Below are 22386 nucleotides of genomic sequence, written 5' to 3' on the forward strand. Positions count from 1 at the left end.
TCACTTATGCCTGGAAATCATTCCCTCCCTTGGGGGAGAGAGTAGTGTGCAGGTGAAAAGATCTTTCTTTCTTGGAGCTCCCACCTACACAACAGGATCACACTCAAAGTTTAATGGAGCTGCACCCACTGTTCGTGTAGATTTCTGTATGTGAGAAAGGTAAGTGTATCCTAAGAGAAGATAAGAATCATTGATATTAAAGGAAAAGAAGGCTGTGGATTAAGATCTGGAGGAAAGAGAAAAGTCATAAACTTAGCAAAGCTGGAAGAAGATCTCCGATAGTCTTTAGAACATATTGTATAATAGGTGCTCCATCTGTCACATTTTCCATCTGCAAGAGCAAGAAGCTAACATCAATTTGTACCAATAAAGAAACTTTAATAAAAAAAATTGAAGATGTTAAAAAATTGTAAAAAATAAAAAAAATTGTTAAAATTAAAAAAATAAAAATTGGTAGCCTACCTGCTAACAACTGGTTTGTTAGTTAATAGCTACAGGCAAGGCCAAAGTCAGTTAATACTCCAGCTGTCCAGTCATTAACTGCAGTAAAGACTGATTTTTAGAAGGCTATTGCCGTTATAAAATATTCTCAAAAGATTATACCAGCAATAACGTGGAGAAAAAACACAGTATTAGTGGTTCTAGTCTAACTGTATGGCTGCATTTGAAAAATTGGTCATTCCCAAATGGTCTATAACCTATTTTCCTACAGTCAAAAGCAAGTTGAGCTCGGCTGACTTTATAGTACCAGGCAATAAAAATATTGGCTAGGTTAAATTGTCAGTGTATTACGACATTAACCATTATTTCACTGTGTTTAATTTGGCTGTTTGCAGAATCTATGATTATTTAATGTGGAGGTAAGGAGCTAAAATCGGCTTCGGCTTTCGAGACTCTTCCCCCCCACCCCCCCCCTACAAAAATTAAATGCACATATTTCAGGCCGGGAAATGGTACTTTGTACAATGTTGTTACAGCAACCGGCCTTTGTTCTACTCAATATATTTACATTCAATGTGTGACATTATTTCTTTTATAATTTATAAGAAGCCAGATCTGTTTGCTAGTTCACTGGGTAAAAAGTCTTGTTATTGAAGCTTGCGGGGAATCGTGGCTGAGCTGTTGTAATAAAAGACATTTCGAAGGGCACAAGTAGGTGATATATTTGCAGTGGTGGTATTCAGACTGGCAGGTGTTCATTTGTTTGGCTGGAAGGTGGGCTTCAGAAGATGAAATTAAGAAGGTGGGCTTGTGTGTAGGATCTAAGAAGAGATTTTTTTTTTAAAGCATAGTTGCATAAACCAGTGGACAAGAAGACAAAAAGGTGAGTCAAGGTTAATGTCTCAACTAGAAGACTCTTGGATTGTGAGATAAGTACAAGAGCTAGAAGCTGTTTGACATCTTGCTCACTCTGGGCTTGCTGCTAAATGATAGTGCATAAGTGAAGTGAAAAAGTGGAGTTATCTGTGTTGAGTGTGAATCTGTGGATAGAACTGGCACAATTTAAATCACTATTTTTCTCTAGTCTGCTGTGCACCTATGATTTCAAATTATAATACAGTGTAATATGCTTCTATCACCTCCACCTTGTCCCGTTTTATGCACGGGACCACAAGGCTTTTACTGTTGTCAAAGCATTCTTATGACTTATGACATATTGGGGGATATTTATCAAAGGATTTAGACTGGTTTTGCCTGTCTAAATTTGTCGCACAGAAAGTCGCAGTCTAAATAAGTGCGACTTTTTTGCGACTTTTGCTTTAAAGAATTTTTAGAACATGATGCATTCAAGTCTATTTTAGACGGAAAAATGCATTGGTGCTGAATTTATCAAAAGCGACTTTTCAGCGACAAGTCGCATCGGCTGAAAGAATTTTGAAATGTCAGACCATGATGGAGCAGGTTTAAATACAATCTAAAGCATAAATCCCGAAGTCCGTGCGCAGAATTTATCAAGAGCCGTGCGCCTTTTGATAAGTTAGGCGCACAATAGACCAGCCTAACGCTCTGCAGTTTGGTCTATATTGATGCGGGACATAGACAACTTTGATAAATCTCCCCCATTGTCCTTGGCCACATGGAATCCTAAGAAAAATCAGATAAACAGTAAAAAGACTTGCACTACTTACTGCCCTTCAGAGCGTGGGTTCCATGCACTGTATAAATCAGGACAAAGCAGAGCAGGGAGGTATTAGAAGCATATTACACTGTATTATAAATTAGAACCCTAGACTCAAAGGTTGAAGAAAAAAAATCCTGGAATACCCCTTATAACTCCAAGACCCAATCGGACCTTATTACTATATAGTGTGTGCATTTGTGGAGTTTTAAAAGCAGGGGTTAAAACTATTTTTGTAACTGGGATAATAAATAGCAATGCACACTGAGGGACATAATCAACAACTGGCTAATAAGTGTAAACTTAGACAAGGCAGTCCAAGATTGCACCCAGCTGTTTGAAAATCTGGCGCATCTTACCTATCAGTTGGCTAAGTTTAAAGGGGTGCTCCGCTGTGAACATCTTATCCCCTATTCAAAGGATAGGGGATAAGATGTTAGATTGCGGGACCCCCGCGATCTCCGCTGTGGCACTCCTGTCATTCGGTGCATGAAGCAAACTCCGCTCCATGCCTGATGGCTGGCAATGCCGGCCACTACGCCTCTTCCATACACACCTATGGGAGGAGGCGTGAAGGCTATATACTAGCCGCTACTCCCCCTACCATAGACATGAATAGAGGGGGCATGATGTGATGCTATGAATGCGGAAGCTGCAAGCTTCCGTGTTCTGGATGCTGCTGCTGCTGGCCCAGAGATCGCAGGGTTCCCGCCGCTGGGTCCTTTGGATAGGAGATAAGATGTTTACAATGGAGTACCCCTTTAAGGCAGAAATTTGTGCCTTAAATGACAATAGCTGTGCAATTAGACAGACAACTGTGTGAAAGCAGGCGAGAGTGATCTACTAATTTAACCTCTCCTTTACTGCCTGACCCTTCTCCGTTTCCTATTCACTAACCCAGTGATTTCCAACCAGGGTGCCGTGGGTGCCGCAGGATTTTTTTATTTATTTCACGCCCCGGCCTGCGCGTCTGTAACTCACGGTGCCGCAGGGAGAAGGGACGTCTGTGTGCGCTTTGCTGTGCGTGCGGCCCCCAGCGGCCCCTTCCCCCAGCGGCCCAGTGAGTGCCCTAGCAGAGAGGGGAAGAACGTGGAAGCTGCGTCGGGCCGGTGTAGTGACCCGTGCACCAGCGTCCCCCTTCCCCCTGCGGTGCAGTGAATGAGTGCCCTGCCGCAGAGGGGAAGAACGTGGAAGCTGCGCTAGATTCCAGTGTCGGTGTAGTGAAGAAAAATGGCTTGCTTAAGGTACTGTACCCTTTCCACCCCTCTGTTACCCCTTCTCAACTCTGTCCACTCCCCCCTCCCGTCACCCATGTCAACCCTCCTGTCATCCATGTCCACCCCCTGTCCATCCCTGTCACCCCTGTCTGCCCCCCAGTTCTACCCCCCAAGTCTACCCCGTCACCCATGTCTGCCCCCAGTCTACCCCCTGTCACACATGTTCCCCCCTCTGTCCACACCCCAGTCTACCCCCCCAGTCTACCCCCTGTCGTCCATGTCCACCCCCTATTCACCCCTCTTTCCCTTTGTCACCCCTGTCACCCCTCTTTTATCCCCCTTGTCATCCTTGTCCACCCTCCTGTCATCCCTGTCCACCCCCATATCTCCTGTGTTCACTCTCCTGTCATCCATGTCCACCTTAGCCACCCCCCTGTCACCCATGTTCACCCCCCGTCCACCCCTCTGACCATCCCCAAGTCTGCACCTCTGTCACCCATGTCCACCCCCCCTATTCACCCCTCTGTTCCTTTGTCACTCCAGTCCACCCCTCTCTGTCACTCCTGTCCACTCCTCTTTTAATCGCTTGTCACCCTTGTGGTGGACAAGGGTGACAAGCGATTAAAAGAGGAGTGGACAGGAGTGACAGAGAGTGGTGGACTGGAGTGACAAAGGAACAGAGGGGGGACCACTGACCCCTTGTCTCCCATGTCCACCCACTTGTCATCCATGTCCACCTTGGCCATCCCCCTATCCACCCTTCTGCCAACCCTGTCCATACCAGTGCCAACCAGGTTCACTCCCCATTGTCCACCCCTATGACCACATCCTTTTCACCCATGTTCACCCCTCTGTACCTTTGTCACCCCTGTCCACCCCTGTTACCACCTTGTCACTCCTGTCCATCCCTGTCACGCCGACGCCCCTTGCCACCCATGTACAGTCTTCTACACCCCTCTGTCACCCATGTACACCCCTCTGTCACCCATGTACACCCCTTTACACCCCTCTGCCACTCATGTACACTCCTCTACATCGCTCTGTCACCCATATACACCCCTCTGTCACCCTTTACACCACTCTTTCACCCATGTACACCCCTTTACACACCTCTGCCACCCATGTACACTCCTCTACAACCCCCTGCCACCCATGTACACTCCTCTACAACCCTCTGTTACCTATGTACACTCATCTACCCCCCCCCCCTCTGGCACCCATGTACACTCTTCTACACCCATCTGTGACTCATGTACACTACTCTACACCCCTCTGTCACCCATGTATACTCCTCTACACCCCTCTGTCACCCCTGTACATACCTCTATCACCCCTACACCCCTCTACAGGTAGAGAGATATGCAAACGAAGCAGAGACACCAGGCGCAACAGTGTGCCATTACCCTTAGTAACAAAACATAAATATCAAGGTTTCAAGGTTGTGCTCACCTTCTGGTGTTGTACTCAGGGCCCAACACCATATAGTGTATTTCACCGAGGCAGTGGGCTGTCAGCTGTTGCAAGGATCCGGGAGTGCTGCTGGCACCACTCCGTCCTGGATATCCCCCGAACGGTCTGGAATTCAGGGTGCAAATCACCGCAAACTGCAGTATAAAAAGTGTGCAAGGCACTCTGCTCCGGTGGGGACTAGTGTCCCTTTTGGTAACAAAGGATGGACTCGGGAGATGAATCCCAGTACTTTATTTACGATAAAACAAAAAACAAAGAACAATGAGGTAGAGTGATATCAGACGACGCGTTCTGAGGGGCGGGACCCCCTCTGTCACCCATCAACACCCCTGTTGTTTTTCACACCCAATTCACGTATGTACACTCCTCTTCACACCTGTCACCTATGTATACCTTTCTACACCCCTCTGTTACCCATTTACACCTATACGCCCCTGGATTCTTTTTCACTTGTAAAAGGGGAATCTGGAGGCTGATGCTGGTAAAGTGCGGAGCCTAATAGATTTGTTTTGCAGGTTTAAAGCTAGGTTTCCACATAGGTTTTTTTCTGGCATTTTTTGGAAAACTGCCACTGCAGTTTTTGAGCCAAAGTCAGAAGTGTATTTAAAAGGAATGGGAAATTTAAAGGAAGGACTTCTACTTCCTACTAGATCCACTTCTGACTTTGGCTCAAAAACTGCACTGGCAGTTCTCCCAAAAAATGGTGAAGAGTTGTTGCTGGAAGAAATGGTCAGACAGAGAAGAACAGGGAACGACGCTGATCAGAGAAGACGACATTTGTGAGTTGCTGTATAAAGCAGCACTGTAAACTACATACCCACAAATAAAAAGATATTATATATTGTGCATTTCGTTTTTTTCCCTTTTTTTTTTTTTTTTTTTTTGTTAGGGGGCCCGAACTCAAAAAGGTTGGGAAACGCTGCACTAACCGGTACCAGAGGTGGAACCCATGTGGGGTTGTGTTTCTACTGTGGAGAGAATGGTCACAAGTGTGTTTTAGGGAGGCTGCTTGAGCACACAAGTATTTCCCTCATCCTTTAAGAATATTAAGCCTGATCATGTTTCCCTGGAGGGTGTTTGTGTGCCTACTGTTGTAGTGGACTCATATGTACTAATATAAACTGTAGTGGATTGCTATGTACTAATATATATATATATATATATATATATATATATATATATATATATATATATATACATGTCTATTTTTCCGAAGCTGCATACAGAGATTCTCCTCCAGCTAAACTACTCCTCCTCCTTCACCTGAAATGCTCCTTACCCCTCCCAACATGTATCGAAGATGGCGGCTAGCTGTGGAATGTAGCAAAGATAAGGAAGAAAATGTATCTAATGAAGAATATGTAGAAGGAGTTTTAACCAATTAGTTGTTTTTCACACCCAATTTACGTAACTTCCTGCACACAGCATTGTAAAACCTATAAACCCCACTGTAGTCGCCTCCTCTGTAATAAAGTGTTGTCTCAGCTGACAGGTGTCTGAGTGGTCTTTCTTAGCGCGTGCACCGTTTCTGATAAAACTAATAAGGAAGGGGGCAGATCTTCACTGGGTACAACCAGGATCTATTTCACTGTGACCCTTGATCTGGTGTCTGAGAAGGAAGGAGGTGATCAAAACACAGCGGACTCTTGTAATTCTGAGGAGAATTATTTTGGGGACACTAACAATTAGTGTGATATTTGTTTCTTTCAAAAAGAGCCTCTCACTGGTCCATGTGTTGGTGGCCATTGCAGGATAGTCCCATTGAGGTATAGGAGCATGAGCAGCAATATGACAGGTTTGAAAGAAAGCAGACATGTTTCTCTTTTACTGGAAAATCCATTTATAGACCCAAACAGAAGACAGAGTCTCAGCCCGTCACTCAACTTCCTCTGTGTCAGCTCCCTGGTCCCTGCAGCTCTGGCACGTGTGCCTCAGCCTCCTAGGGTGCGAGCGCGCCGGAGCTCTTTCTCTTAAAGGGCCAGTATCCATTTAATTAAAGTGCTTGCACCTGACCCCTGATCCATAAGTGTCTGCTCCTCCCTGCTTTCCCTGCTGTATCTTTGGTAGTCTATGCCATTGTGAAGTCCTGTGCTCCTGTTACTGTGTATCAGTTCCTAGCTACCCTCCCTTCCCTATCCCCAGCTACCTGTGTGGACAAGTCTTGCCAGGGGTAGCGACCTGAGTGCCACCTGCTGCAGCAAGACCATCCCCCTTTGCTGCGGGGCTCTGGTGAAAACCAGTGGAACCTTAGACTCCGCTCCCTGGCACAGCTCAAGTCTCCATCCACACAGGCCCAGAGGATCCACCACCTGCCGTGATTCCTAACAGCAAGATCTGGCCATGGATTCTGCTGGGGGGCCTTTGCCTGGTCTCTCGGATCTTTCCAATCCAGCCCTGGATCCTGCTGTGGTACCTTTGCCAGATGTCTCGGATCTCTCCACTGTCGTGGCTCAGCAGTCGAAGCAGTTAGCCCATCAAGCACAACAGTTGAATTTACTTACAGCCATGATGCAACAGATTCTTGTTGTTCTGCAGGAACAACAGCAGCAGCCACCTGTTCCTGATCCTCCTCCTGAGTCTGCAGCTTCATCTGGGACCTAGCTTCGCTTGTCCTTGCCTTCTAAGTATGACGGAGACCCCAAGCTGTGTAGAGGCTTTGTGACACACTGTTCTATCCATCTTGAACTCATGGCGGATTGGTTCCCGACGGAGCATTCTGAAGTGGCATTTGTCTTCAGTTTACTGTCCGGAAAAGCTTTAGCCTGGGCTACTCCTCTCTGGGATCATAGAGATCCGGTCTCCCTGAACCTGTCAGCCTTTCTTGCAGAATTCCACAATGCATTTGAAGAGCCCGCGCGAGCCTCCTCTGCCGAGACGGCTCTACTAAATCTCTGTCAAGGAGACTCCTCCGTATGTGACTATGTGGTTTAGTTCCGCACTCTTGCGCAGTTCTCGGAACCACGAGGCCTTGTGTGCCACCTTTAAAAAAGGACTTTCCTTTCTTATCAAGGATGTTCTCGATGCACGAGATTCTCTGGCTAGCCTCAGCGAAATTATCCATTTAGCCACCCAAATTGATGTGCGTTTTGCTGAGAGGCAAGAGGAATTTACCCTAGAAAAAGAACCTGTCCGAACATTACCTCATCTGGCGTCCCAACATCCTTCCCTGCTACCTACTTTGCCTCTTGCCAAAGAGGCTATGGATGTGGACTGTTTTCAATTAACGTCACAGGAAAGATGCAGTGGACGCCGCACTGAGAATTTGTGCTTATATTGTGCCAGTCTGGAGCACTTTCTCAAAGACTGTTCTGCACGTCCTCTGCATCCGGGAGAATGCTCTCACCTTAGTCAAGTTGGAGTGGCATCCCTTGGTGTGAATACCTCCTCTCCTCTGCCAGGACTTCTTTCATTGCTTCTGCTCCTTTGGACTCTGTTTTCGCTGGTAACTTCATAGGTGCCTCCCTGGTCTATAAATCCAGTCTTCCAGTGTCTCGTCTCACCAAGCCCTTTCACATCTCTTCTGTAAATGGACAAAATCTGAATTGTATGGTGCAATTTCAAACCCCTCGACATGCATGTAGGAAATGTGCATAAGGAGAGAATTGTATTCTGTGTACTACCACAGTGTACTTCCTTGCTTTCAACGCCATTCTCCACATGTTGACTGGAAGAAGGTAGATATTCTTTGTTGTGGACAATTTTGTCAACATCATTGTCTTGTTCCTCCTGTGTTTCCTTCTGTCAGGCGTAAAGTCTTGAATGGGGGACATTCTTCCTCACCAGGTGGTCATCTTAGAAGATGGAAGACTCCTTGTCAGAAGTCTGCAAGCTCCTTATGATCTTTGCCCGTTCCTGAACACTCCTGGTCTCATGTAGTGGGGAATTCTTTGAGTTCCAAAGAAAAGGGGGAGACCAAAGGGGGGGGTACTGTAACATCTGCGCTCCGGCCGGACACGCCGACCGTGAGCGCTCCTTGCCTGTGTCTCCGCTGTCGGCGGGGCTGAGATTCACATCGCCGGACGTGCCCGCATGCGAGTCTCAGCCTGCAGCTCCGATGTGCGTGCCTCAGCCTCCTCTGGCGCGCGCATGCTGGAGCTCTTTCTCTTAAAGGGCCAGTACCCAATTAATTAGAGTGATTGCACCTGACCCCTGATCCATAAGTGTCTTCTCCTCCCTGCTTTCCCTGCTGGATCTTTGGTAGTCAATGCCATTGTGAAGTCCTGTGCTCCTGTTACTGTGTATCCGTTCCTAGGTACCCTACCTTCCCTATCCCAGTGTTACCTGCCTCTCTTTCTGCCATCTTGCCACATCCTGCCAGTCACCTTCTGTGCCATGCCACCCCCAGCTACCTGTGTGGACGAGTCGTGCCAGGGGTAGCGACCTGGGTGCCACCTGCTGCAGTAAGACCATCCCCCTTTGCTGCAGGCTCTGGTCCTGAAAGATCTTGAAAGGGTACACTGTATTGCCACATCACACAGTAAGCGTAGTCCTAGCTTTATTTAATACCCAAGCAAGAAAGAACCTTTTCCAACCCTTATAGTCTTACATGACAGCATCCGACATCCTAAACTGCCTCATTTCTAAACGCAAAAGCCAATGTACAACATCACATAAAAGCATTTATACCATTGTATGTTTATAAATTGTTCTTATTGTCAAAGTCAACCCCTTATGACAATATCCGAAAGGGAATGTTAAGCGAATAGTAATTAGAACATTACAATCTCTTGTATTTTAATATTACTCGCCTTAGCCGGGGCTGGCAGGAACATTTGCATTTTTTTGTCAATCTGGTCAACTCTATCTAATATGAATCAGCTTCTAAACAAACACCATCAAATATTCAGAAACTGTTCCATTGTTCTGCGCCGTCGTATATTTTCCTCCAATAAATTGAAATTCACTGTTATACATGATCTTCATATACTTGGCAAGCGCGATAGAAAAATTACAGATACAATAAATAATTTGTATTTACATTTCTTTAGCTATGGTAATATTGTACTTTAAAAGGCATGATAATAAATCAATATTATGTACTTCAATATAATGGTCTAATGCATTTTCATTTTTGAATATGACAATCATAGGAATAAAAGTTTCTGGTGAAAGCAGAGAACCGGAGAAATCATTTGAAATGAAACACTGAAATAGATTGGAATATATTCTACCTCACTGTGCGCAAATGTCTAGAGATCAACTTAATGTCTGGAGATCAACAACTCGGAGTCAGGCTTCATCCAACTCACTTTTCTGATGGGGTAAAAAAATCAACTACTTAGGTCTTAACAGCATTACATCAATTACACCCCAGAGGTAAATTCTAGAGGAATGAAGTGAAGAGAGGGTTGCTCTCGCTCAGAGCTACTGAGGAAAACACAGGATTGCACCAGCAGTCATTGGGCATACAAACTGTCACTAAGGCAAGTAACTGTCTGCATTGGTCATGTGCCGCTACAGCACATCTCTACTGTCAGCAAGTAAAAAAAATACTGAGCATGGGGACCACAGCTGTGGGGTATTTCACAAGTTACTCTCTTGGAAATCAATTTTTCTCATATCAACTTGCTCCAGAGTTAAACAGATTTGTACATTACTTCTATTAAAAGAAATCTTAATCCCTCCAGTACTTATCAGCTTCTGTATACTACAGGGGAAGTTGAATTGTTCTTTTCTGTCTGACTACAGTGTTCTCTGCTAACACTGTGCACTGTGGTCAAACTGAAAAGAACTACTCAACTTCCTCTGGAACATACAGCAGCTGATAAGTACTGGAAGGATTAAGATTTTTTAATAGAAGTAATTTACAAATCTGTTTAACTTTCTGGCACCAGTTGATTTGAAAAAAATAAATAAAATGTTTTCCACCGAAGTAGCCCTTTAAACCCTTAACGACGCAGGACGTATATTTACGTCCTGCGCAGGCTCCCGCGATATGAAGCAGGGTCGCGCTGCGACCCCGCATCGCATTGCGTCGGTCCCGGTGCTCATCAATGGCCGGGACCCGCGGCTAATATGCGGCGATCGCGGCGATGTGCAGTATTAACCATTTAGAAGCGGCGGTCAAAGCTGACCGCCGCTTCTAAAGCGAAAGTGAAAGTATCCCGGCTAGTCCTCGGTGTCCGATCGACAATGACTGCTCCATGCCTGAGATCCAGGCAGGAGCAGTCAAGCGCCGATAACACTGATCACAGGCCTGTTAATACACGCCAGTGATCAGCATAGCAGATCAGTGTGCGCAGTGTTATAGGTCCCTATGGGACCTATAACACTGCAAAAAAAAAGTTTAAAAAAATGTTAATAAAGGTCATTTAACCCCTTCCCTAATAAAAGTTTGAATCATCCCCCTTTTCCCCCCAAAAAAATAAAACAGTGTAAATTAAAAAAAAATAAACATATGTGGTATCGCCGCGTGCGTAAATGTCCGAACTATAAAAATATATCATTAATTAAACTGCACGGTCAATGGCGTACGCGGAAAAAAATTCCAAAGTCCAAAAAAGCGTATTTTGGTCACTTTTTATACCATTAAAAAATGAATAAAAAGTGATCAAAAAGTCCGACCAAAACAAAAGTCATACCGTTAAAAATTTCAGATCACGGTGCAAAAAATGAGCCCTCAAACCGCCCTGTACGTGGAAAAATAAAAAAGTTATAGGGGTCAGAAGATGACATTTTTAAACGTATATGTTACGCCGAGCGCTCCGGGTCCCCGCTCCTCCCCGGAGCGCTCGCTTCACTCTCCCCGCTGCAGCGCTCCGGTCACATCCTCTGACCCGGGGCGCTGCGATTCCGCTGCCAGCCGGGATGCGATTCGCGATGCGGGTAGCGCCCGCTCGCGATGCGCACCCCGGCTCCCGTACCTGACTCGCTCCCCGTCTGTTCTGTCCCGGCGCGCGCGGCCCCGCTCCCTAGGGCGCGCGCGCGCCGGGTCTCTGCGATTTAAAGGGCCACTGCGCCGCTGATTGGCGCAGTGGTTCCAATTAGTGTGTTCACCTGTGCACTTCCCTATATCACCTCACTTCCCCTGCACTCCCTTGCCGGATCTTGTTGCCATTGTGCCAGTGAAAGCGTTCCTTGTGTGTTCCTAGCCTGTGTTCCAGACCTTCTGCCGTTGCCCCTGACTACGATCCTTGCTGCCTGCCCCGACCTTCTGCTACGTCCGACCTTGCTTCTGCCTACTCCCTTGTACCGCGCCTATCTTCAGCAGCCAGAGAGGTGAGCCGTTGCTAGTGGATACGACCTGGTCACTACCGCCGCAGCAAGACCATCCCGCTTTGCGGCGGGCTCTGGTGAAAACCAGTAGTGGCTTAGAACCGGTCCACTAGCACGGTCCACGCCAATCCCTCTCTGGCACAGAGGATCCACTACCTGCCAGCCGGCATCGTGACAGTAGATCCGGCCATGGATCCCGCTGAAGTTCCTCTGCCAGTTGTCGCTGACCTCACCACGGTGGTCGCCCAGCAGTCACAACAGATAGCGCAACAAGGCCAACAGCTGTCTCAACTGACCGTTATGTTACAACAGTTACTACCACAGCTTCAGCAGTCATCTCCTCCGCCAGCTCCTGCACCTCCTCCGCAGCGAGTGGCCGCTCCTGGGCTACGCTTATCCTTGCCGGATAAATTTGATGGGGACTCTAAGTTTTGCCGTGGCTTTCTTTCCCAATGTTCCCTGCATCTGGAGATGATGTCGGACCTGTTTCCCACTGAAAGGTCTAAGGTGGCTTTCGTAGTCAGCCTTCTGTCCGGAAAAGCCCTGTCATGGGCCACACCGCTCTGGGACCGCAATGACCCTGTCACTGCCTCTGTACACTCCTTCTTCTCGGAAATCCGAAGTGTCTTTGAGGAACCTGCCCGAGCCTCTTCTGCTGAGACTGCCCTGTTGAACCTGGTCCAGGGTAATTCTTCCGTTGGCGAGTATGCCGTACAATTCCGTACTCTTGCTTCAGAATTGTCCTGGAATAATGAGGCCCTCTGCGCGACCTTCAAAAAAGGTCTATCCAGCAACATTAAAGATGTTCTGGCCGCACGAGAAATTCCTGTTAATCTACATGAACTTATTCACCTAGCCACTCGCATTGACATGCGTTTTTCCGAAAGGCGTCAGGAACTCCGCCAAGATATGGACTCTGTTCGCACGAGGCGTTTCTTCTCCTCGGCTCCTCTCTCCTCTGGTCCCCTGCAATCTGTTCCTGTGCCTCCTGCCGTGGAGGCTATGCAGGTCGACCGGTCTCGCCTGACACCTCAAGAGAGGACACGACGCCGTATGGAGAACCTCTGCCTGTACTGTGCTAGTACCGAACACTTCCTGAGGGATTGTCCTATCCGTCCTCCCCGCCTGGAAAGACGTACGCTGACTCCGCACAAAGAGGAGACAGTCCTTGATGTCTACTCTGCTTCTCCACGTCTTACTGTGCCTGTGCGGATGTCTGCCTCTGCCTTCTCCTTCTCTACTGTGGCCTTCTTGGACTCTGGATCTGCAGGAAATTTTATTTTGGCCTCTCTCGTCAACAGGTTCAACATCCCCGTGACCAGTCTCGCCAGACCCCTCTACATCAATTGTGTAAATAATGAAAGATTGGACTGTACCATACGTTTCCGCACGGAGCCCCTTCTTATGAGCATCGGATCTCATCACGAGAGGATTGAACTTTTGGTCCTCCCCAATTGCACCTCGGAAATTCTCCTTGGACTTCCCTGGCTTCAACTTCATTCCCCAACCCTGGATTGGTCCACTGGGGAGATCAAGAGTTGGGGGTCCTCTTGTTCCAAGAACTGTCTAAAACCGGTTCCCAGTAACCCTTGCCGTAACTCTGTGGTTCCTCCAGTAACCGGTCTCCCTAAGGCCTATATGGACTTCGCGGATGTTTTCTGCAAAAAACAAGCTGAGACTCTACCTCCTCACAGGCCTTATGATTGTCCTATCGACCTCCTCCCGGGCACTACTCCACCCCGGGGCAGAATTTATCCTCTCTCTGCCCCAGAGACTCTTGCCATGTCTGAATACGTCCAGGAGAATCTAAAAAAGGGCTTTATCCGTAAATCCTCCTCTCCTGCCGGAGCCGGATTTTTCTTTGTGTCCAAAAAAGATGGCTCCCTACGTCCTTGCATTGACTACCGCGGTCTTAATAAAATCACGGTTAAGAACCGCTACCCCTTACCCCTCATCTCTGAACTCTTTGATCGCCTCCAAGGTGCCCACTTCTTTACTAAATTGGACTTAAGAGGCGCCTATAACCTCATCCGCATCAGAGAGGGGGATGAGTGGAAAACGGCATTCAACACCAGAGATGGACACTTTGAGTATCTGGTCATGCCCTTTGGCCTGTGCAACGCCCCTGCCGTCTTCCAAGACTTTGTCAATGAAATTTTTCGTGATCTGTTATACTCCTGTGTTGTTGTATATCTGGACGATATCCTAATTTTTTCTGCCAATCTAGAAGAACACCGCTAGCATGTCCGTATGGTTCTTCAGAGACTTCGTGACAATCTACTCTATGCCAAAATTGAGAAATGTCTGTTTGAATGCAAATCTCTTCCTTTTCTAGGATATTTGGTCTCTGGCCAGGGACTACAGATGGATCCAGACAAACTCTCTGCCGTCTTAGATTGGCCACGCCCCTCCGGACTCCGTGCTATCCAACGCTTTTTGGGGTTCGCCAATTATTACAGGCAATTTATTCCACATTTTTCTACCATTGTGGCTCCTATCGTGGCTTTAACCAAAAAAAATGCTGATCCCAAGTCCTGGCCTCCTCAAGCAGAAGACGCCTTTAAACGACTCAAGTCTGCCTTTTCTTCGGCTCCCGTCCTCTCCAGACCTGACCCTTCCAAACCCTTCCTATTGGAGGTTGATGCCTCCTCAGTGGGAGCTGGAGCTGTTCTTCTACAAAAAAATTCTTCCGGGCATGCTGTCACTTGTGGTTTTTTCTCTAGGACCTTCTCTCCAGCAGAGAGGAACTACTCCATCGGGGATCGAGAGCTTCTAGCCATTAAATTAGCACTTGAGGAATGGAGGCATCTGCTGGAGGGATCAAGTTTTCCTGTTATTATCTACACCGACCACAAGAACCTCTCCTACCTCCAGTCTGCCCAACGGCTGAATCCTCGCCAGGCCCGGTGGTCTCTGTTCTTTGCCCGATTTAATTTTGAGATTCACTTTCGTCCTGCCGATAAGAACATTAGGGCCGATGCTCTCTCTCGTTCCTCGGATGCCTCAGAAGTTGAACTCTCTCCGCAACACATCATTCCACCTGACTGCCTGATCTCCACTTCTCCTGCCTCCATCAGGCAGACTCCTCCAGGAAAGACCTTTGTTTCTCCACGCCAACGCCTCGGAATCCTCAAATGGGGTCACTCCTCCCATCTCGCAGGTCATGCGGGCATCAAGAAATCTGTGCAACTCATCTCCCGCTTCTATTGGTGGCCGACTCTGGAGACGGATGTTGTGGACTTTGTGCGAGCCTGCACTATCTGTGCCCGGGATAAGACTCCTCGCCAGAAGCCCGCTGGTTTTCTTCATCCTCTGCCTGTCCCCGAACAGCCTTGGTCTCTGATTGGTATGGATTTTATTACTGATTTACCCCCTTCCCGTGGCAACACTGTTATTTGGGTGGTCGTTGATCGATTCTCCAAAATGGCACATTTCATCCCTCTTCCTGGTCTTCCTTCTGCGCCTCAGTTGGCTAAACAATTTTTTGTACACATTTTTCGTCTTCACGGGTTGCCCACGCAGATTGTCTCGGATAGAGGCGTCCAATTCGTGTCTAAATTCTGGAGGGCTCTCTGTAAACAACTCAAGATTAAATTAAATTTTTCTTCTGCATATCATCCCCAGTCCAATGGACAAGTAGAAAGAATTAACCAGATCTTGGGTGATTATTTGCGACATTTTGTTTCCTCCCGCCAGGATGACTGGGCAGATCTCCTCCCATGGGCCGAATTCTCGTATAACTTCAGGGTCTCTGAATCTTCCTCCAAATCCCCATTTTTCGTGGTGTACGGCCGTCACCCTCTTCCCCCCCTCCCTACTCCCTTGCCCTCTGGTCTGCCCGCTGTGGATGAAATTTCTCGTGACCTTTCCATCATATGGAGAGAGACCCAAAATTCTCTCTTACAGGCTTCATCACGCATGAAGAAGTTCGCGGATAAGAAAAGAAGAGCTCCTCCCGTTTTTTCCCCTGGAGACAAGGTATGGCTCTCCGCTAAATATGTCCGCTTCCGTGTCCCTAGCTACAAGTTGGGACCACGCTATCTTGGTCCTTTCAAAATTTTGTGTCAAATTAATCCTGTCTCTTATAAACTTCTTCTTCCTCCTTCTCTTCGTATCCCTAATGCCTTTCACGTCTCTCTTCTCAAACCACTCATCCTCAACCGTTTTTCTCCCAAATCTGTTCCTCCCACTCCTGTTTCCGGCTCCTCGGACGTCTTCTCTGTCAGAGAAATCTTGGCTTCCAAGAAGGTCAGAGGGAAAACTTTTTTTTTGGTGGACTGGGAGGGTTGTGGTCCTGAAGAGAGATCCTGGGAACCTGAGGACAACATCCTAGACAAAAGTCTGCTCCTCAGGTTCTCAGGCTCTAAGAAGAGGGGGAGACCCAAGGGGGGGGGTACTGTTACGCCGAGCGCTCCGGGTCCCCGCTCCTCCCCGGAGCGCTCGCTTCACTCTCCCCGCTGCAGCGCTCCGGTCACATCCTCTGACCCGGGGCGCTGCGATTCCGCTGCCAGCCGGGATGCGATTCGCGATGCGGGTAGCGCCCGCTCGCGATGCGCACCCCGGCTCCCCTACCTGACTCGCTCCCCGTCTGTTCTGTCCCGGCGCGCGCGGCCCCGCTCCCTAGGGCGCGCGCGCGCCGGGTCTCTGCGATTTAAAGGGCCACTGCGCCGCTGATTGGCGCAGTGGTTCCAATTAGTGTGTTCACCTGTGCACTTCCCTATATCACCTCACTTCCCCTGCACTCCCTTGCCGGATCTTGTTGCCATTGTGCCAGTGAAAGCGTTCCTTGTGTGTTCCTAGCCTGTGTTCCAGACCTTCTGCCGTTGCCCCTGACTACGATCCTTGCTGCCTGCCCCGACCTTCTGCTACGTCCGACCTTGCTTCTGCCTACTCCCTTGTACCGCGCCTATCTTCAGCAGCCAGAGAGGTGAGCCGTTGCTAGTGGATACGACCTGGTCACTACCGCCGCAGCAAGACCATCCCGCTTTGCGGCGGGCTCTGGTGAAAACCAGTAGTGGCTTAGAACCGGTCCACTAGCACGGTCCACGCCAATCCCTCTCTGGCACAGAGGATCCACTACCTGCCAGCCGGCATCGTGACAGTATACATTTTCCTGCATGTAGTTATGATTTTTTCCAGAAGTAAGACAATATCCAACCTATATAAGTAGGGTATTATTTTAACCGTATGGACCTACAGAATAATGATAAGGTGTAATTTTTACCGAACTATGCACTGCATGGAAACGGAAGCCCCCAAAATTTACAAAATGGCGTTTTTTTTCTTCGATTTTGTCGCACAATGTTTTTTTTTCCGTTATGCCGTGAATTTTTGGGTAAAATGACTAATGTCACTGGAAAGTAGAATTGGTGACGCAAAAAATAAGCCATAATATGGATTTTTAGGTGGAAAATTGAGAGGGTTATGATTTTTAAAAGGTAAGGAGGAAAAAACGAAAGTGCAAAAACGGAAAATCCCTGAGTCCTTAAGGGGTTAAATAAATTTCAAGCATTTATTGTCATACCCATGGGGAATAGTGCAGATGTTATGTAGGGTCAGCAGGGAGAAATAGTTCTCCAGTCAGCGTGAGTGATGTCATAGTAGCGAAAAGAGCACTAGATGAACCCTAGGCACCTTCTTCATGGCCTCACCAATTCTTGTCAATAAGGGGTCTGCATGTGTAAAATAGTCAGTTACGTTTGTGGCTTTGGCCAGAGATCCACTAGGAGACCATTAGTTGTAGAAGAGCACTTCTTCCTTTCTTCTCCCTTATGACTTTTCCCTCTCTGTAGAGAAATATAGGATTTACAGGATATGCTTGGACCTTCACATGCCGAAACTAGGCTTACACTGACTATTTTGCTTCATCTGTCTGAGGAGAGAGGATTGGATTTGGTGACTCCTCTCACAAAAAGTTTATTTTTTAGGGTGTGGGCTGTGCTGTGGAACACACTGTGTTACACCCCCAAGGGGGAAGTAATCTTTTAGCAGTGGTGTCCCCCAATGACTGCTATTAGAAGCCTATGCGGGAAGGATCATGTGTCCTGCCTCTCATACGTTTGTATGTAATACACCAGAGGTGAAAGCACAGATAATATAATCCATTGCACATATATTTACTACTGAGTATGCACAGATTAGGTAATACAAATCAATGTAATACATGTCAGACATGCTCCTATTCCTGGATTACACAGATTGAAAGGAGTCTACTGACACATGCCAATCTATAACTTCTGCACCAAGTAGACAGGGTACCAGGATACTGCACGGGTCTTATTGGTTTTATACTCGGACAACCACATTAAACACATGTATACACAATATATTAGTAGTGTACCAATAAGAATAATTGCAACAAAACTGTCTCACTGGGGAAGGAAGAAACATTTTTTTAAATAACTGATTCAATGTTGTTGCTTATTTACCCACCGGTAGTGCCTGTGATACTTACTGGGACTGTCCAATTCTGGTAGGATAGCAAGCAACGTAAGTAAGGCAATGTAAGCTTAGAATTAATCCTTGCAATGTTCATTTGGAAGGTGGGAGATCTAAAACTAAGGTGTAACTAATATGAGACCTTTGCAGTCAAAATAAGGTAAATTAGGTTCATGGAACTAAAACACGGGTTCATTATATGGGTTTCTTCATATAAGGTACATAAGGTTACTTTTTATAAATGTTCCATGGGGTTCTGAAATATTAACCCCATGTGCCTCACATTTATAATAAGTAAAGTAACATAATGTACCTTACAGCAGTAACTCTATATACCTTGCTTTAGTGTCATTAGTGTTTGCCACGTAGATTTGCTAACGTACAGTGTCCCAATACCGTTCCCCAGTTTCTTGCATTACATGTCTGCCATTGCATACACTGAAATATTATGGCTGTGCAAGGGTTAACAGTTTACTCTTTGCTATTACCACTGAAGAGCTATGTTTGTGTAAGAATGTATAAAATATTGGTCACCAGACCTCAACTAGTCAGTTTCTATGTATGAACATTTGGGGGCATTTATCATTGTCTTTAGAGCTGTTTTTGTGTGTAGATCTGTCTCTATTTAGGCACAGCGCTGTGCCTCAGGCTATTTTTTGTGCCTTTTTGATTTACACCTTTTTTTTAAAAGAGCGTACAAGCCAGATGTTAAGGGTTAGTCTTGTGCAGTGGTAATGCATTTATCAACTGCGACTTTCACAAAAAAGTCGCAACCCCCCCAATAAGGCACAATTCTACACCAGCCCAGACCTAGCATAGCTTTTTGGTGTATATGAAGAGTGAAATTTCAAAAAATTTGTATCCTCCACGAAATTTATCACATGCCCTGTGACCATGTAATAAATTTGGCTGAATCAGGCAAAAATAGCAAACCTATCATAGCAAACATATCCTGCTCCAGACAGTCCCTAACATGGACACAGGTATCAGCAGAGAGCACTGTGGTCAGACAGAAAAAAGGAAAACAACTTCCTGTGAAGCATACAGTGGCTGATAAGTACTAGAAGGATTAAATATTTTTAATAGAAGTAATTTAAAAATCTGTTTAACTTTCTGGCACCCAATTATTTGAAAATCATTTTTTTTTCACTGCAGTACTTCTTTAATGCCCAGATTTAAAAGGTCTTGTCAGGCTAAATGAATCTGCCCCACGCTTGCAGCTCAGCACAATTCACTTAAGTAAAAAAAAATTAAAAAGAAAAAAGTAAAGAGTATACTGTACAGCAAATGGTTAGATGCAACTTAACCTAAATTCAATGTCTTATAAAAAATACATTGCAAATAACATGATGTACCAGGTACCCTAGGAAAAGGAATTATTGCAAGAATACATTTGGGTGTCAATATCTCATAGTACTGTTCTCCAATTCAGGCAGAAGCTGTCTTAACACATGATTGAGAACAAGGTATGCCTATAGTCCTTGTGCCTCCTCTACATTTAACAAGGGCCTAAACGTGCTGGAAAAATGCAAATACCAGTTAGGTAATCCAGGTCCCACCTACAGGATGTAAAATCCAATGTCCTCAGAGCCAGCCCTATTCATTCTTGCATTCTTAGGAACTGGCGGAGTACCCAAATGTGATAATGGCAACACCTGCTCTGTACTAAGCTTACAAATGGCCAGCACTTGCTTATTAATGGAACCATCAGAGAGCACTCACCATAAAATGGCCAACCCATGCCCTGCACTAACCAATGCTCATCCTACCTGGGCCCTAAAATGCTCCCAATGCATTTCATCCAGCACCCTGACAGAAATTGTCATGGGACTAGATACATGTAATACTCAAAATATAAAAAAAATGGCAGGATAGCCATAAGCCAACCTAGCGGGATACCAACTAAAGAGCCAATAGCTGAAGATCACTGGTCAAGGATCATATTGATAACCTAGGAATCCATGTCAAATGCTCCTTTATCATAACAACAATACAGGGTTGACTGGTCAATATGTCAGGAATATGAATTTACTGTCTTTATGAAAGTTTTATAGAATAACTAAGTAACCAATTTTATACAGATTACAATTACACCATATGAGTTGGAGAAGGAATTGGTGTCAGTACCAAACTATAATGCTATTGATTAGCATTGATTTACTTTAACTGAAACAACAAGTAATTGCTATGCTATTTGCTTTACATATTAAAATGCAGTGTACAGACTTCATTAAGAATCTGTAGGTGTATTTTTGAGACCTCCCAAAATTAGAATTAGAGTTGGAACATAGAAATGGGAAAAGCTAGGAACACATCAATTAAATATTTTTCCTGTCAAAAAGTAGAATTGCACACATTTGATCTTCAAGTTCATATGCTCAAATTGGCTCTGTACCCAAGAAGAAACACGAGCGGAGCAATATGGGAGCAAATTCTTCAGAGTATGCAAATATTATACGGAACATTTTTTGATAGTTTTTACAAATCCGATTGAAATGCAAGGCTAGCACTAGACCCAAACTGACTCTTCTAGTGGGGATAGAATGTTACACAAAAACAGGATGTATTGAGTTGTTTAGTGGCAAGTGTACATGGTGTTGGTGCAACAGTGATATTTGAAGCTCAGATAATGGTTCTCACTCTAGTTAGTTGCACCAACTAGATATGTCTATGTCTTCATGAAATGCATAGCTATAGTTTACCTGATAATGCTTTAACATTATAAAATAATTGTAAGAAGACTTAAATTCCTATGATGATAACCCTTGTAACACTATGAACCACTTATAGAAAGGTCATGATCACCAACAAAACCGATCTCACCATTTAATACAGTAACTACAATAAATTTTTAAGCAACAGACAGGAAGTATCATTTTTGGCTTGGGACAAAAGCTTGTCGCCTCTATGGACCTACAGTCCAACCACTAATTTGTCAACATGCCACCAACAGGAGTCGTTGGTGACCGCTAGTATTTATATATTTATAACATGATACTGTATTTTAATGCTCCATATTATATAATGCCTACTAGTTGCATTCAAGCAAAATTCTCAGGGGTCTATTATATCACATGACCTTATTGACATGGGGGAGCATGAGGCCTTGATACTGGAAGAACATATTGATATAGTTGGGGTCACTGAGACATGGCTGGACTCCTCGCATGACTGGGCTGTCAATCTGCAGGGGTTTACATTGTTTCGCAAGGATAGAATGAACAGAAAAGGTGGTGGAGCTGTCTGTATGTAAGAAGTGGTATGAAAGTCAGTGTGAATGATGCCATAGTGTGTGATGATTCTGAGGAGGTGGAATCACTGTGGGTAGAATTACAAAAGGAGGGAAATACTGAAAAAATAATATTTGGGGTAATCTACAGACCCCCTAATATCACTGAAGAGATAGAAGTTCGGCTTCATAAACAAATAGAGAGGGCCGCCCGGGCAGGTACAGTGGTAATAATGGGAGATTTTAACTATCCAGATATAGATTGGGGGCGGGGGCTGGCTAAAACTACAAAGGGGCGTCAATTCCTAAATTTATTGCAGGATAATTTTATGGGCCAGTTTGTGGAGGACCCAACAAGAAATGATGCCTTGTTGGATCTGATCACTTCCAACAACGCAGAGCTGGTTGGTAATGTAACTGTGCGGGAAAACCTTGGTAATAGCGACCACAATATAGTTACTTTTGACTTAAAATGTAGAAAACAAAGACAGGCGGGGAAGGCAAAAACATATAACTTTAAAAAGGCAAACTTCCCTGGGCTGAGAGCTGCACTACAGGACATAGACTGGGGGGAGGTGTTGTCAAATACTGATACAGAAGGTAAATGGGACATCTTTAAATCAACTCTAAATAACTATACAGCTAAATATATACCAAAGGGGAACAAATATAAACGATTAAAACTAAATCCTACATGG

At 45.7% G+C, this 22386-nt stretch overlaps 1 long non-coding RNA gene across 4 annotated transcripts in view; it reads right to left on the minus strand.

The window, feature by feature from the left end:
- LOC130276383 (uncharacterized) overlaps positions 1-10210 on the minus strand; it is a 43942-nt gene extending 33732 nt beyond the window's left edge. For all 4 annotated transcript variants that reach the window (XR_008845105.1, XR_008845104.1, XR_008845106.1 and 1 more), the window contains exon 1: positions 9978-10210. This is a non-coding gene — a long non-coding RNA (uncharacterized LOC130276383). The remainder of the gene's footprint in view (positions 1-9977) is intronic.
- Between the last annotated feature and the right edge of the window lie 12176 nt (positions 10211-22386).

Source organism: Hyla sarda, chromosome 6, assembly GCF_029499605.1.
Source record: "Hyla sarda isolate aHylSar1 chromosome 6, aHylSar1.hap1, whole genome shotgun sequence".
NCBI lineage: Eukaryota > Metazoa > Chordata > Amphibia > Anura > Hylidae > Hyla > Hyla sarda.